The following is a 6,332-nucleotide window of genomic DNA, read 5'->3' on the forward strand; positions in this document are numbered from 1 at the left end:
TCCTTGATTAGCTTCTCACCTTGGCTGTTATTAGCATATACAAAAGCTACTGATTTGTGGACATTGATTTTATACCCTGAGATTTGCTATATTTTTGGATCACTTTTAGGAGTCTTGTGGTTGAGTCTTTGGGGTTCTCTAAGTATAAGATCTTATCATTGGCAAAGAGTGAAAGTTTGACCTCCTCTGCAGCCATTTGGATGCCCTTTATTTTCCTTCTCTTGCCTGATTGTTTTTGCTAGAACTTCCAGCACTATGTTGAGTAGTAGTGATAATAGAGGACAACCTTGTTTGGTTCCAGTTCTAAGTAGAAAAGCTTTCATTTTTCCTCCATTTAGTATAATACTAGCTGTGGATTTGTCATAGGTGGCTTCCATCAGATTAAGAAATGTGCCACCTATGCCTATATTCTTAAGTGTTCTAATTAGAAGAGGATGCTGAATTTTATTGAATGCTTTTTTTGCATCTATTGAGAGGATCATATGGTCTTTGTTTTTGCTCTTGTGGATAGGGTGAATTACGTTTATGGTCTTGCTTATGTTGAACCAGCCTTGTGTCCCTGAGATGAAACCTACTTGATCATGATGAATGATTTTTTTAATGTGTTGCTGTAATCTATTGGGTAGGATTTTACTGAATTTTTGCATCTATATTCTTTAGTGAAATTGGTCTGGAATTCTCCTTTTTAGTTGGGTCTTTCCTGGTTTTGGTTTTAGGGTGATGTTTGTTTCATGTTGGGGAAGATTCCTTCCTTCTCAATTTTTGGGAATAATTTCTGCAGCATGGATATAAGTTCTTCTTTGAAGGTTTGGTAGAATCCTGGTGTAAAGCCATCTTGACCAGGGCTTTTTATTTGTTTGGAGATTTTTTTATTGTTTCTTTAATCTCAGTGTGTTTCTAATTGGTCTATTCAAGAGATCTGTTTCTTCTTGATTAAGACTAGGGAGAGGGTGTGATTCCAAGTATTGAGCCATTTCCTCCACATTGTCAAATTTCTTGGCATAGAATTTCTTGTAGTACTCAAGAGATGATTACTTGTATATCTGTGGCATCTGTTGTTATTTCCCCTTTATTGTTTCTGATTAAGGTTATTAGAGATTTATGCTTTTCAGTTTCTAGTTAATCTGGCCAAAGGTTTATTAATTTTATTTATTTTTTCAAAAAAGCAACTTTTTGTTTTGTTATGGATGATTCTTTTGTTTTCAAATTCATTAATCTCTGGATGATTTTCTGGATGATTCTTTTGTTTTCAATTTCATTAATCTCTGATATAATTTTGGTTATTTTTTTTTTTCTGCTGGGTTTGGAATTAGACTGTTCTTCTTTTTCCAATTCCTTAAGATGGCTCATGAGTTCATTGATGTGCTCCCTTTCTTGGGAAGTTTTCATTTTTGCTGGTCTTCCATAGGGCTTCCATTCCTTTGGGACAATCTTCTTTCCCTTTTGGAGTCTTTATTATTCATATGTTTGAACACTTCATGGAATCTCATAGTTCTGTAAGTGACTATTCTTTCTCTTTTGCCTCTTTGACTATGTGAGTTAAAAACTTTATCCTGTAGCTCTGAGGTTCTTTCTTCTCTTTGGTCTAACCTGTTTTTGATACTTTCTACTACATCTTTCCATTCTCTGATTGTCTCCTTTCTTTCCTTAAGCTCCACCATATCCTTTGTATATTCTACATATCTCTTTCAACTTTTGGTTCTGTCTTTCCATTTTCTCGTCCATTCCTTTTATTGTCTTTGTCATCTATATTTTCAATTCCCTTTCTGTAAAATCCATTCATTCTTTATAGGTGGGGTCTTTTGTAGTAGCTGCTTCATGGTCCCTTGGTGGAGTTCCTCTGTTTTGGTTTCTCATGTTGCCTGCATTTTTCTGTTGGTTCCTCCTCATGGCTTCTGTCTTCTTGTTCACCTCCTTGTCTTCCTTTTTCCTTCTCACTGCCTCCTTTGCTTCAAGGAGCAAATTACGTTGTCTCACAGCTTAGGTCTTGAAGTGTTCTCAGCCTGAGCAAAGCCAAGCTTTTCCTTGTGGCCAACAAAAGAGGAGTTCTTGTGCTTGATGACAATATGTTGCAGTATGTCGCCAGGACACCAGGTGGCACTGTGGATTTTTTTTTTTTTTAGAATACAGAGACTAGCCAGCAACCTCTGTGGTCCTCTTCCAAACTCAGTTGACTTTGGTGATTGCCTGATTGTTTCCCCAGCATTCAGACTATGCCTGGTTGGGGTATTAAAGTTTATAAGAATTCTTCAGGGGCAGGTTTCACAGTCCCCCCACCCTCATTCCAGTTCCCATGGGGTGCAGGAGTCCTTCAAGGTGTCCCAAGAATGGAGTTCTGATTCTAACAGGCAGAATTAAGACAGCCGTGCTTTAGACCCCTGCTAAGACATTCTCATGACCTTCCCACAATGGCAGCCCTCTGGCTTCTGAGATCTTCCCAGTATGGCTGCCTGGCTAGCTGGCAAACCTATGATAAATCCACTCCAATTGGCATTCAAATCTGGTTCCTGCATACTGTTGAGTCTTCTACTCTTCCAAGCATTTCACGCAACATGCAGCTTCCCATAAAAGCTGAAAATTCCAGAAAGGCTTCCTCCTATTCCAGCACTTCTTGGGAGGCCAGTGGTCTTAATCACTTGCCTAATTCCTCAGATTTCTACCCCTTGGGATCATATGCTGTGTCCAGCTCACCACCTCCTTGCTGTGCTTTCTGAGCTACTTACAACTCTGATAAGGTCCCCATGCCAGGTATGGCTGGGTCCTCTCTTTTTCCTCATTCATTTTAGCTGTATCTTTATTAGTGCTTTTTGTCTTATAAGTCATTTTGCTTGATATTAACATAGCTACATTGTTTTGATTGATATCTGCTTGGTATATCTTTTTCTTCTCCCTGTCCTTTTACATTCAATTTCTGATAACCTTATGCTTTAGATGTATTTCTTACAACTAATGTAAAGCCAGATTTTTAAACTGAATTTGATGTTCTGATAAGACATTGCTGTATTTAAAGACAACATTAGTTTTGATTTATATGCAGGTTTGTCATTTTATTTGCTTGCTCATTCCTTTTGCATGCCTGATTTTCCCCCTTGAGTTATTTTCCTTCTTCTTGGAATTATATCATTTAATTATCCATTCATCTATCTATTCAGCAAGTATTTGCTGAGTGTGTAAGAGGTGTGAGTTGCTTTTCTGGGTGCTTGAAATATGTTAGTGAATAAAGCATTCAAAGGTTCCCGCCTTCATGAAGCTTATTACCTTGTCAGGGAGGTAGGCAACTTGATATGCAAATTAATTGTATATTTTAGAAGGTGATGAGATGTTTTGGTAAAAAGATAAAGATAATGTAGAGAAGAGAGAAAGAGATTATGTATGCTTGTGATTGATAGCAGAGAGGATACAGAAGGAGGGCAGGTTGCAGTGTTAAGTAGAATGGCCCTTCAGGACTTTAAACGCAGGTCTCTTGGTGGTAAACTCATTTTAATTACTTACGTATTTATAAACTTTTTTTTTTTAAATATTTTTATTTGTAAGAGGTAATTTTGTTTGGGGCCCCATTTCTGGGATTATAGTTAGTTTTCTTTATTAAGTTTTACCAACCAACTTTTTCTAGCCCGTTGGGCTTCTAGGAAGCTGTTATTAGGGACCGCTCTTTTCTTTGTTTCTCTTTAGCTTCCTGGAGATCAGTACTCTTATTTTGGTTCAGTTCTGGAATATTTGAGTCATTTTCTCCTTAAATATTTTCTCTTCTTTATTGTGTTTATTCTCTCTAGTTAGACATAGATTAGACTTTCTGTCTATATTGCTTTTTATCTCATTCATATTTTTCATTACTTCGTGCCCTCAGTACTTACAGTTACAATTAAATGTGTATTAAGCATATCTCATACCAGTAGAAAAAAGTTGGAAAATATGCTCATGATCTAGTGTTTTGAATTTTTGGTTGTATTCTTTAATATATTTACTATTTTTTTTTCTTTTCTTAAAGTAAAATGTACATATAGTGAAATGCACATCACTTAAGTGTGCAGTTTGATGAATTTTGACATGTAACACTGTAACACATACATATATCAAGATATAGAATATTTTTATTACTCCAAAATATTTCCTCATGCTCCTTTATAGTTAATGGTTTCTTTCACCCAGACAACACTTTTTGGATTCTTTTTCACTGGAGTGGTTTTAACTGTTTGTATGAAGAGATTCATATATTATATATTATTTGTGTCCAGTTTCTTTGTTGGCATATTTCTGAAAGATTTTCCATATTGTTGTACATATCACTACTTCCTTTTTATTGCTGGGAAGTCCTCCACTATTGACAGTATTATAATTTTTACCCATTCCCTTGTGAATGGGTAAAAAAAAAATTAAGAAACTCAGGTTGTTTCTCCATTTTGGCTGTTACAAGTGAAGGTAATGTAAACATCCAAAATATATTAACAAGTCTTTTTTTGATTTCTCTTGAATACATACTTAGGAGTTTATTGCTGGGTCATAGCTAGGTTTATGTATTTTTTTGTTTGTCTGCTTGTTTTTTGAGACAGGGTCTCACTTCTGTCACTCAGGCTAGAGTACAGGCGTCATTATAGTTCATTGGAACCTCAAACTCCTGGGCTCAAGCAATTCTCCTACCTTGGCCTACTGAGCAGCTATGCTACCACACCCAGTTAATTTTTTTTTATGTTTTATAGAGACAGAGTGTTTTATGAACCAAGATTTATATCTAATATAGAATTAAAAAATGATTTAGAATTATAATGATCTTTATTCTGAACAAGCCAAATTAGATATATTTATCATTAAATTTTCAAATTAATTTTTGAAGTCCTTGAAATATTTTCTATATGTATTTTGAAAGGATGAGTTCAATTCAATGATCTAGTTAAATCATCTTAAGGAGCTTGTTAGAATTATCATTATTCTTAAATTCCTTAAATTTTTATTTCAATTCTAGTATATCCTACGTTTGCCATCTTTAACTAGTTCTTCTCTATGAGTGTAAGTTAAATAATATTAGTTAAACTACATATGACTACAAATGATTTAAAGCTGCATAAAACTATTTTTTTGTGGTGGGTTTGTTTGGCTATAAACAATTTAAGTCCCGGATCTATCCATCCAATCATCTAGTCATCACTTACATGTATGTGTTCATTTCACATGCATATTGAGGCTTTTCAAAGTGTCCTGTTTGAAAGAGAAAAACTCAAAACTCATTATTTGAAAGATTATTTAAAAAAAACCCTGAAGTTAAAATCATTGCCTTTTCCACCTTTAATGTTGCAAAACCCAGAATACTGTATGGGAATTATATCAGTTGGAAAATATTGTCTTTTGCTATCTTTGAGGGTTTGGAAGTTTTATATAATCTTTCTTATGGTATGAATTTGTAATTAAATCTGTAACCCAGATATATAAGTCTTCTTAAGAACATGGTTCACATACTTTATTATTTTAGAGACAAAGAGTCATTATTTTGCCCAGGCTGGTCTTCAACTCTTGGTTTCAAGTGGTCTTCCTGTCTCAGCATACCAAAATGCTGGGATTACAGGCCTGAGCCACCACACCTAGCCTTTGTTTTATTTAAGCTGAAAAAGTTTCTGTTAATTTTTGTTGAGTAATTTAGGAAGTAAATAGTACAAAGTTTTTTATGTAGTATAAAGTTTTGTTCTCTATTCTAAGTACATTTTATGTAGTATAAAGTTTTGTTCTCTATTCTAAGCACTAATTTGTATAGTACTACAAAGACATTTTAATGCACGCCTATTAAAGAAAATAAAAGATTACTTAAGAATAAACATTTTGACTGTATTTTGCAGGAAACATTGTTCATGATTTTGGTCATCAGAAGGTGATTTCCTAAAGAGGGAAGAGAACTGTCATTGGGTGTTCATATGTTTAGATTTTCTCTAGTTTCATTCAATGTAGATACATTGAAAGTAGATAATTCTAACTAAATCAAAAGTTGTTTACACATACTTGAACAATGGTGGCCTTACTATTGGGAGCCTGATTTATGGGAGTAATTGAACCAGATCCAGATCTCCTGCATTTAGCCATCTTCCTATGTTTAGGATATTCAGAGATGTTAAAGTTTTATAGTGGCATTATTGTACTTAAGTTATCTGCTTTTCTCAAGTGGAAGCTCATGCCAGTTATATTGCTGCTTTCTAACCTAACAAATGTATATTAGGAGGGTTTGGTATATTTTCCAAAAGTGTATTTTTTCGTTTCTTGTTAAATTAGAATAATCCCAGGATATGCTAATTTCAGAATGCACTTATATATTTAAGATTTATTTTGTATTTAATTTTTTCTTTTTTTTT

At 34.3% G+C, this 6,332-nt stretch overlaps 1 protein-coding gene across 1 annotated transcript in view; it reads left to right on the plus strand.

The window, feature by feature from the left end:
- The window catches only part of TASP1 (taspase 1), a 302,109-nt gene that overhangs the window by 130,717 nt on the left and 165,060 nt on the right, over positions 1–6,332 (plus strand). The gene's annotated exons all lie outside the window — the stretch shown is intronic.

This window comes from Otolemur garnettii, unplaced genomic scaffold, assembly GCF_000181295.1.
Source record: "Otolemur garnettii isolate 467f Iridium unplaced genomic scaffold, OtoGar3 scaffold00025, whole genome shotgun sequence".
NCBI lineage: Eukaryota > Metazoa > Chordata > Mammalia > Primates > Galagidae > Otolemur > Otolemur garnettii.